Below are 10,874 nucleotides of genomic sequence, written 5' to 3' on the forward strand. Positions count from 1 at the left end.
ATCAGGATGGCAGAGGTGGAGTTTTCTCATGGGAGAAGCATTTCTTACATGACATGGGGTCTCAGGGTAAAATGGAGTCTGTTTGGTCATTGCCCATGTGGCCTAGCCCATAACATCACTTAGTTGCTTAGAATCTTGATAATTTGCTGAGACTTAACTGTGTGATTCTCCTGCCTCAGTCTCCAGGATTACAGGTATGTGCCATTGCCCCTGCTTCAACTTTCACTTTGGTACCAGGGATTGAACTCAGGGATGCTTAACCACTGAGCCACATCCCCAGCGCTTTTTTTGTTTGTTTGTTTTTTTGTTTTTGGAGGCAGGGTCTTGCTAAGTTGCTTTGGGCCTAGTTAACTTGCCAATGCTGGCTTTGAATTAGTGATTCTCCTGCCTCGGCCTCTTGAGCCGCTAGGACTACAGGCCTGCACCACCATGCTCAGCTTCAACTTTCACTTTTTATCCTTACAAAAGCAATATATGCTCTTTGTAAAAAGGAAAATAAAAGATTATGTAAGAAAATAAGAACCATCGATAATCTCATGGTAGAGATGATTAAGAACATGGGAGTACTTCTGGGGATATCCAGTTGAGTTGGGAAGTCCCAGATCACAGGAGAGCTGCACCCCCACTTCCCAGGGTGAATGTAGGAAAAGGCTTGGAGTCCTGGAGGGAAGCCCTAGGACACTCACAATGACAACAGGAGGCATCCAGGTGTGCAGGTCCCAGGGCAGCCTCGGGATGCCCCATGAGCCTCTGCACATGGTAGGAAGAGAAGCTCCATGGTGCATGTCTACTGTGGGAGCTGGATGGAAGGAAGAGAGCCAGCCAGGCCACAGAGAACTCATAGCTGGGATTGTAAAGTCTGTAAAGTACACAAACTGCTCATCACATTGAGAAGAGATGAGTTTCAGGTTAGGGCTCTATGGCTTGGGATTTGGTGGTGATATGGACATCTTGGATGCCTGTAGACAGGGATGACCACATCTAAGGGCCAGATATACAAATCACATTTCAGGGGGAGCCAACCCACAGATGGCAGACACAGCCCAGCCCCACTTCCATCCTGCAACATTCTATGTGTCCCCCAAGCCCCACTGACACCTAGAGAGAAGAAATAATAAATGTAGTGGATTTGAATCCTGAATTAAATAGAAGTCAAAATGAAATAAAGGAGAAGGCAAGTGTCAGCAGAAAATGTAACAGAAAATTTTCCAAAGTCGATGTAATCTACCAGAAGCCATTGCACCCAGCCCGCTTCTCTTCATGCCATCAATAATTAATTTTAATTTCATTTAGTTGAAAATGAAGTTTTATTTCCTTGATGAACTGAGGAATCTCCTAGCTTTGAATTTCTCTTAAGAGAAGAAGGATCTAAGTATATAACTTACCCAGATTAAAAGAAACAAAAAAGTCTTAGCAGGGCATGGTGGTGTACATCTAAAAAATCCCAGGATTGCAAGTTCAAGTCCAGACTGGGTAATTTAGCTAGACCCTGTCTCAAAATTTAAATAAATAAATAAATAAATAGGGCCGGGGATGTGTCTCAGTGGTAGAGCACCCCTGAGTTCAATCCCAGTGTGAGGCAGGGGGAGGTGGCTTACTTAGAGGAGGAGAGGGGTGATTTGAGTTTCTGGTTGTAGGGCCCTTGATAACTCCAAGGATGCCGTCATTCTTGTAAGACCCATCAAAACTGGAGCTGGGAAGTAATGAGAAGGGAGGCCCACGCCTGTCTAAGATAAGTACTCTTCCAAGGACTTTCTAAAGTCCCCCAAGAAAGAGATATCTTCTTGTTCTATGCCACACCCATGCTTTATGAGTCTCGTGTACAGATTTTTTTTTTCTTTTTTCACTTTTCAGTCCTGTATATTGAATTCAGAGCCTTGGAGTGCTAGGCAAGCACTCAACCACTGAACTACACTTCTAGCCTCTCCCCTACCCCTGCCACCCTTTAAATTTTTTTTTCTTTTGAGGTAAGGTCTTGCTAAATTGAAGAGGCTGGCCTTGAACTTGTGATCCTCCTGCCTCAGCCTCCTGAATAGCTGTGTCATGCCCAGCTGAGATAGCTTCAAATTTTTTTAATAAAATTGTGTAACTCATAAAAGCACTTTTGTTGCATTGTTTCTCTCTGAGGCTGACAGAATATGTTTCACTTACTCATATAAATGGAGAGGCATGGGATGGATGTAAGTCCAGCTAACAGTCTCTTAGAAGTGACAGAAGAAAACGAGGTGCAATGGCACATGCCTATAACCCAGTGACTCAGGAGGCTGAGGCAGGAGGATGGAAAGTTTGAAGCCAGCCTGGGCAATTTAGGAAGATGCTGTCTCATCTGCCATGAGACGATAAGCTTCAACCCTTGAAAAAGGGTTGGGGATATAACTCAGTGACATGTTTCTAGGTTCAATCCCAGGGAGTACCAATAATAATAATAATAATAATAATAATAATAATAATGAGGAGGAGGAGGAGGAGGAGGAGGAGAAGGAGAAATGGAACATACGGAAGCTTTCTGCCAGATCTATTTCCTGTTTCTTTTCCTACCACCGGGCTCCTTGCCCAGCCCTTCCTGAGTCGTGGCCAAACAGGAACACCGTAAGTGCTTCCCAAGACTGCTCAGTTTGTACCCAGCCAGAGCAGAGTCTCTCCCTTTGGCATCCCCGTGCCTCAGGACACTTGTCCCTTGGCCTTGGCCTTGGCCTACAGGAATCCATCTGTGCCGGGTCTAGTTGTTCCCTGTATAGGGAGACCCAACTCCTCAGTTCCTCTGATCCCAGCTTCCCGTTCAAATTAGAAAATATCCTGGCTTCCCTTCAGCCTTACTTCTGCTCATCCAATTTCTACTTTTAAAAAAATTCTTCTTGGCAGTTTTGTCATCCAAACTTCCTCTGAAATGACCTGCCTTAGACCTCCTCCTTCTTAACGTGCCAGTTTTGTGTAAGCAATTAGGTCCTTCCCAACTGACCCTTAGGCAGGGTGCAGGTCTGTACTCAAGTTTGCAGGGCAGTGTGTTTCCCAGCTGGGTATGACATTTGTAGGCTCTAGAACTTCTTCCTTTATGGGCTCTGCTATCATTTGAATAGGGAATGTCCCCCAGAGGCCCAGGTGTTCAAGGCGTGGTCCTCAGTGTAGCACAACTGAAATGTGATGGAAACCTTTAAGAGGTAGGGCCTCGTGGGAAGCTTTTGGTCCTATGAGGGCATACCCCTGAAGGGGATGTGGGGACCCTGGCCTCTTCTCTTTCTCTTTGCTTTGCTTTCTGGCTGCCATGAGATGATAAACTTCATCCACCTCATGTGCCCACCATGATGTGCTTCCTGATCATAGGCCCAAAAGCAATGGAACCAACCGTGAACTGAAGCCTCCAAAATTATGAGCCAGAATAAGGCTTTCTTCTTTGTAAGTTGGTTATTTCAGATTTTGTTACAGTAAACAGGCTCCTTTTTCCATTAAAGAAATTATGTATATTTATTATATATATTTTATAAGTCTATTGGTATAAAAACTGGATTCATGTTTTATGTGCATGTACAAATATGTAACAGCAAATCCTATCAATATGTACAAAAATAACTCACCAATAAAAATGTGGAAAAAAACCTTGCATTCATTATTATGTATTCATTACTATTACTATGTGCATGTTTTTCTTCTGAATTAATTAATTTGGTTTTTTATTTATTTTTGCTATTGAGGATTAAACCCAGGCACACTTTACCACTGAACACATACCCAGCCCTTTTTACCTTTTATGTATTCATTTATTTGGTACCAGGGATTGAATCTAGGGGCACTTAATCACTGAAGCCTATCCCTAGCCCTTTTTTGTATTTTATTTTGAGACAGGATTTCACTGAGTTGCTTAGGTCCTCACTAAATTGCTTAGGCTGGCTTTGAACTCATGATCCTCCTGCTTCAGCCTTCAGAGTTACTGGGAGTACAGGTGCGTGCCACCATGCCTTGCTTGGGTCTTTGTTTTGTTTAGAGACAGAGTCTCACTATGTTGCCCAGGCTTGTCTTGAATTCTCGGGCTCCATTAATCTATCCAGTTGGCCCTCCCAGGTAATGGGAGTACAGGAATGGGACACCATATCTGGCTAGCCTCGTTCTTTCTTGTTTATTTAATAGACTTCATTTTGGGAGGAAGCTTTGTTGTTGTTGTTGTTTTTGGTACCGGGAATTGATCTCCCAGGGTGCTTTACCACTTAGCTATATTCTCAGCCCTTTTTATTTTGAGACAAGTTCTCACTAAATTGCTGAGACTGGCCTCAAACTCACAATCCTCCTACCTCAGCCTCCCGAGTCACTGAGATTACAGGTCTGTGCTACCACTCCTGACTGGGTGACAGTTTTAAGTTTACAGGATATATTAATACAACATTATGAAATGAAGTCCATGCATACACTAGGACTCACTTTTCTATGTTGTGTACTCTATGGGTTTTGTTTTGTTTTTGAAAAGCATAGAAGGAACTTTAATCAGCATAGCTACAACAAGAAGACCCTATCCTTAGCCTTGTCTTCCAGGGACTGACAATGACTTTGAGGTTTTACAGAAAGAGGAATGAGGGCAAGTGTTGAGGTCTGCATAGAAGGATGAGCTTGATCAGCTGTGGTCCATCATTATCTCAGGATTGGTCAGGAGATAACTTGTAAGATAAGAAAGATAAGAAAGTTGCCGTTGTCTGGGATCGGGGGCATAGCTTGGCTCCTTACAAGATATCAAACCTTGTTTGTGGAATCCAAGGTGACTCCAAGCAAAGGAAATAAATGCAAAATGGAGGCAGAGTCTTGGATACTGGGGATTAAACCAAGGGGTGTTCTACTACTGAGCTACATCCTAGACCTTTTTTGAAAAATATTTTGAGACAGGGTTTCAATAAGTTGCCAAGTCTGGCTTTGAACTTTTGATCCTCTTGCCTCAACCTCCAGAGTTACTGGGATTACAGGCATGTGCCACAGCACCCTGAAGAGATGCTGCAAATCTTTTATTCTTCTTTTGGCCACCTCATAGGACATTTGCAGGTGAAAGTGAAGTGTCTAAGTTCTTATTTTAATTCCCCCATCTTTTGTTTCCAGGTATTAAACCCAGGGTGCTTAGGGCCTTGCTAAGTTGCTGAAACTGCCCTCAAACTTGTGATCCTCCCACATCAGCATCCCAAATCTCTGGAATTATAGGCATGCGCCCCATGCTCAGCTTTTGCTGGATCTTGAGAGAATTAGAATGTCAGCCTATCTGGCGTTGCAGGTTTTTTGGCCTGGAGGTATACTCATTTTTTTAAAAATGGCTGAAGCATATTAGCAAAAATTGTCAGATGCTTAAGTCTAAACACAGAAGTACCATTATAAATTACAAAATAATATAAAAGGGAATCAAATTCATAAGAAGTCCAACTAAACAAATCATGTAGCAGGGGTCCTGTATTCTTTTAAATAGCTTCATGTGTATAGACCACACACACAAAAAAAAATTTTTTTGCCATGAGAAATTAAGTCATTTTCTTGTTTCTATCTGAATAGAGAGCCTTTGGTTGGTCATTATGCCACTAGGATTATAATCCTAGTGATTTGAGAAGCTAAGGCAGGAAAATTGCAAGTTTAAGATCAGCTTGGGCAACTCAGTGAGACCCTGTCTCAAAAATAAAAATAAAAAGGATTGGGAAAGTAGCTCAATGGTAGAGCATCCCTGTGTTCAATCCCCAGTACTATGAAAAATGTAAATAAAAATATGAACATAAATATAAAAGGGCCACTATCAATAGCTAAACGGGGGAACCAACATAGATGCCCTTCAGTAGATGAACAGCTAAAGAAAATGTGGTATACATACCCAATGGAATATTATTCAGCATGAAAGGAAAATAAAGTCATGGCATTGGCAGGTAAATGGATGGAGTTGGAGAATATAATACTAAGTGAAGTTAGCCCATCCCAAAAAAACAGATGCTGGATGTTTTCTCTGATTTAAGGATGCTGATTCATAATGTGGTTGGGGGCATGGGAGGTATAGAGGAACTCTAGATAGGGCAAAGGGGAGGGAGGAGAAGGGAGGGGGCATGGGGGTAGGAAAGACAGTGGAATGAGATAGACATCATTACCCTAAGTACATGTATGAAGACATGAAGGATATGACTCGACTCTATGTACATCCAGAGATATGAAAAACTGTGCTCTATATGTGTAATATGAATTGTCATGCATTCTGCTGTCATATATAACAAATTAAAAATTTTAAAAAGGGGGAGCCACTGTCTTTTTCTTTTAATTATCTGCCATGACACGCAACTAGATCATTCAGGGTCATTCCAGGTGAATTTGGGTTGGCACAAATAATCACACACACAGACAGAAAGTACCTTTTTCTTATGGTCCGGTGATGGCTTTTATCCTTAGGGATCCATTGGAAAGAGATTGACCCAAATGAATTCTTTACTCTTATATAGGGGGGACACAAAAAGGGAGGTTTGATGGACTTTTCTTCCCAAATAAGATGAAGGGTCAGGCTTCAGGGGGTTGAGTCTAACTTTGTGATGTCTTGTGGTCAGCAGATTGATTGACATCTTGGCAAGTCACACCCATCTCAGGTCCTGTGTGGGATTAAAAGACAGAGTGAGCAAAAAGGACACATACGTGCACAGCCCAGACAGAGCAGCAACGTGAGTCCAGTCTGCTTGTGTGCTCAAAGTGCTCACAGCTCACACACACAGCCCTTGGCTGGCCCATGACAATTACCTGTGCATAGCCTGGCAGGGTGGTGCAGGCCTGTAATCCCAGGGACTCTAGAGGCTGAGGCAGGAGGATCGAAAGTTCAAGGCCAGGATTAATAACAGTGTGAACCCTGTCTCAAAACAAAAAATTAAAGGAGCTGGAGATGTAGCTCAGTGGTAGAGCACCCCAGGTTCAGTCCCCAGTGACACACACACACACACACACACACACAAATATTCATGTATGACCCTCGTATTAACACATTTGTCTTTGGTCATACTTCCCTACTGGGTGTCCAAGATCAAGTAGGTGACCCGTATGGTGGCCAAAAAGTTAACCTCTTTCCTTCATACTGCAAAGATCATCCAAGACTCCTCAGAAGTTAAATTAGGAACCTGTGAGGAACTGCCTCACACCTCCATTCTTTTTCCTCTACCAGTTATTCCATATGCAGGGAACAGGTCAGGGTCTTCTTGACCAAGTGACTTCCCTTGGTATCTTTAGGAATGCTTCCCTCTCCAATGACCCTCCTCTTGAGAGAATTAATGATGCACACTGATTGGCTTCCTTTCTTTAAGGTCCTCATGATCAGGAGGTCAGGTGATTCACCAAAGTTGTAGGGCACTTAGGTGGGTCCCATTGTTCCCTGTATTCTGGCTGAACTTGAAAGACAAGGGTCAAAATATTGGCTATTCATTCTTAGCCCTTTTAATTCCCTTGACTTTGGTCTCCAAGTGGGAGGTAGGTTTAATTTTTAACTTCTGTAATTTTTACAATTATGGTTTTCATTTAATTGGTGACAATATTAGTAAATAGTAGGAATCAGTGTCATATCCTATGTTTGCTGTAGGTGGTGGTTTGTTATCTCAAATTAACTCAGGGTATTCTGTTAATGTTAAGTTGTCCTTCTGCAAAACACTAACAAGCAATAGTTATAAAATTTTACATGGAAAATACAAAATAAAATTAGCAAGGCCAAATGTATATTCTGTTTGTTTAATAGTTCTAAATCAAGAAAAATAATTTTTAGCCAGGCTTGATGATGCATGCTTGTAATCCCAGCTACTCATGAGGTCAAAACTAGAGGATGGCAAATTTAAGGTCAGCCTGGGCAGTTTAGCAAGAATCTGTCTCAAAATGAAAAATAAAAATGGCTGGTGATATAGCTCAGTGGTAGAGAGGGTTCTATCCCCAGGACTGCAAAATTAATTAACTAATTAATTAAATTCCCATCTTAGAATAAAGAATATCATAAATTCTCTATACATAACTTATCGATAACAGGTTACTTTTATCCTGTTACAAAATATTAAGTGACAAAATAAATTCCCACCTAAATTGACTATTTTTATCTAAGCCTGAAAAAGGCTATCACTACTAAAATTTTAGTTCAGAGGATACCAGCTTAGTAAAGTGTTCTCCTAATCTTTGCATTTTGGTGTATTAGTATTAGTATCATTATTGGTGGTACTGGGAATTGAACCTAAGGATGCTTGGTCACTGAGCTATACCCTCAGCCTTTTAAAAAAATTTTATTTTGAAACAGGGTCTCACTAATTTGCTCAGGCTGACCTTGAACTTTTGATCCTTCTGCCTCAACCTCCCAAGTAGATAGGATTAAAGGCCTGCACCTGTAATACATATATTTAGTTTTACCTTTTGAACAAAATTCAGAATCCATGGCTCCATAGGATAACTATAATTACAGGTCTACATAGCAGCACTGATTAAAAAAAAATCAAAGCAGAGTTTAGACTTCTAATAAATTTAGGAAACAATGCTAAGGAATACAAATAAATTTATTATCTGATGTATAAATGGATCTCTCATATACAATAACAAATGCTTACTTAGTCAAAGCAAATAGATGCAGACCAAATACAAGCAGCAGAAATACCCAAAGTTTCACTGACCATTTTATGTATTTAATGTCCAGATACAGTGTGTTTTGTATAGAAGACAGCATTCCAAAAGAAGAAGCAGCAGCCAGGTGCAGTGGCCCATGCCTGTAATCCCAGAGGCTCAGGAGGCTGAGACAGGAGGATCATGAGTTCAAAGCCAGCCTCAGCAAATTAGTGAGGCTCTAAGCAATTTGCAAGATCCTGCCTATAAACAAACAAACAAACAAACAAATAAATAAATAAATAAGGGCTGGTGAGATTTACAGATGGAGACATAGTTCATGGTACAGTGCTTGCCTAGCAGCTAGCATGCACATGACCCTGGGTTCAATCCCCAGAACCACCAACAAAACAAAACATTGTAGCGGCACCCCCTTTCTCCACAGAAAAGTCTTACCTGGGCTTCTCCAGAGATCTTCACCATGGCTAATTTTAGAGCTGTCAGCAAAAGACTTTTTACCAAAGAGTTCAACATAGATAAACTTCCAATTTTCGCGTTGCCCTGTTTTACTTGGCCAGTGGCCCGGAATAAAGAGGGTACTGGACACCCTCTTACTAGTTTTAAACAAACATGTATCCAGTATAATAGTTTATAAAAATGTGTAAACAAGGCCTCTGGCCTTGGGCTGGGCTTCACAGAGATGTCTACATTTCTAAGAGAAGTTAACAGTTGGGCTCCCTGGTAACAGCTGGAGGGGGAGGAAAGAGAGGGGAGAAGAAGCTCTCCCCTTCTCAGGTGTTGTCCTTGAAGGGTTAACTTGTCCAAAACAGTGAAAGAAAAACTGCTTTTATGTGAACTTCTGCAGATTGTGAACTTCTGAGCCCCTCCCCTTACATGCTGGGTATAAAATTCTGAAACTGCCTGAACTCGGGGTTCAGGGGATTGATTGATTATAGCAAAAGCTGTGTCCTCTGAACCTGGCTGCAGTCAAATAAAACTGTTTCCTGCTGTCTTTGGTGCTTTGCCTCCTTTGTCCCTACAGCAACACAACCAAAAGAAGAAGAAGAAGACGAGGACGATGATGAGGACAGCACTTACTGAACCACGTTGCCTGTATTAAAACCACTTTTGCATAACAATTTTTTTTTTCAGTATTGGGGACTGAACCCAGGGAGCTCTACCACTGAGCTACATTCCCAGTACTTATTAATTTTTATTTTGAAGCAGGGCCTCATTAAATTGCCCAGTCTACCCTGGAACTTGGATCCTTCAGAGTTGCTGGTATAACAGGAGTGCACCACTGCAACAGTCTTGCCTAACAAAGCTCAGATAAACATATTTATCCCTCATATTCATATATGTGTATGTCACAGATATACAGTTATATATATCATAATAACCTAAAATAATATTTGTTTAATTAGAGTTATAAATCAATCACTTAAAAGACTCTAAAAAAGAGGTATTGAACAAACTGATTTTTTTAAGACTTAGTTTCCCTAAGTAAAGAAAACCTAATAAAGACAAGAAATTATCTTGTAGCTGGGCACAGTGGCATATGCCTCTAATCCAGTGACTTGGAAGACTGAGGCAGGAGGATTACAAGTTCAAAGCCAGCCTCAACAACTTAGTGAGAGCCTGTCTCAAATTTAAAAATAAAAAGGACTAGGAATGTTCGGGAATGTACTTCATGGTAGAGTTCCCTGAGTTCAATCTCCAGTTCTGAAAAAAAAAAAAAAAAAAAACCCAAACAGATCAATGTTCTAAGAAAACCTTGTTGCTTTAGTCATAGAGGATTAGATTCTTATTTTATATTCATATATTAAAATTTGACCTTAGAAAAGCCCCAAATAACCTTAACTGTCTGTATTATTTATAACCAACTTAATCACATATATGAATTTCCTAAGATTTATTTTCTACAAAGTTTCTGCAATTTGCTTAAGCACTTTTTCTTTTTAATGCTGGGGATTAAACCTAGAAGCCCTTTACCATTGAACTACACTGCCCTCCTCCCCTGTTCTGTCCTTTTTCGTTTTTAATTTGAGACAGGATCTCACAAAGTTGCTGAGGTTGGCCATGAACTTTGACAAGCTATGTTGCATGTGCTGACTCACGATGAAAAGGAAGTTATGAGTTGTTCATAGTCACCCAAGCTTAGAAGCAACCACAATGACCTACAATTGGCAAACCGTGGTACAGACAGTGGAATAATGATTCAGCGTAAAAATAAATGATCAATCAAGTTATGAAAAGACATGGAGGAACTCTTCTGTGCTGGGGGAGGGTACTGAGGATTGAACCCATGGGGCTTTACCACTGAGCCCCAC

Source organism: Marmota marmota, unplaced genomic scaffold, assembly GCF_001458135.2.
Source record: "Marmota marmota marmota unplaced genomic scaffold, marMar, whole genome shotgun sequence".
Taxonomy (NCBI): Eukaryota; Metazoa; Chordata; class Mammalia; order Rodentia; family Sciuridae; genus Marmota; species Marmota marmota.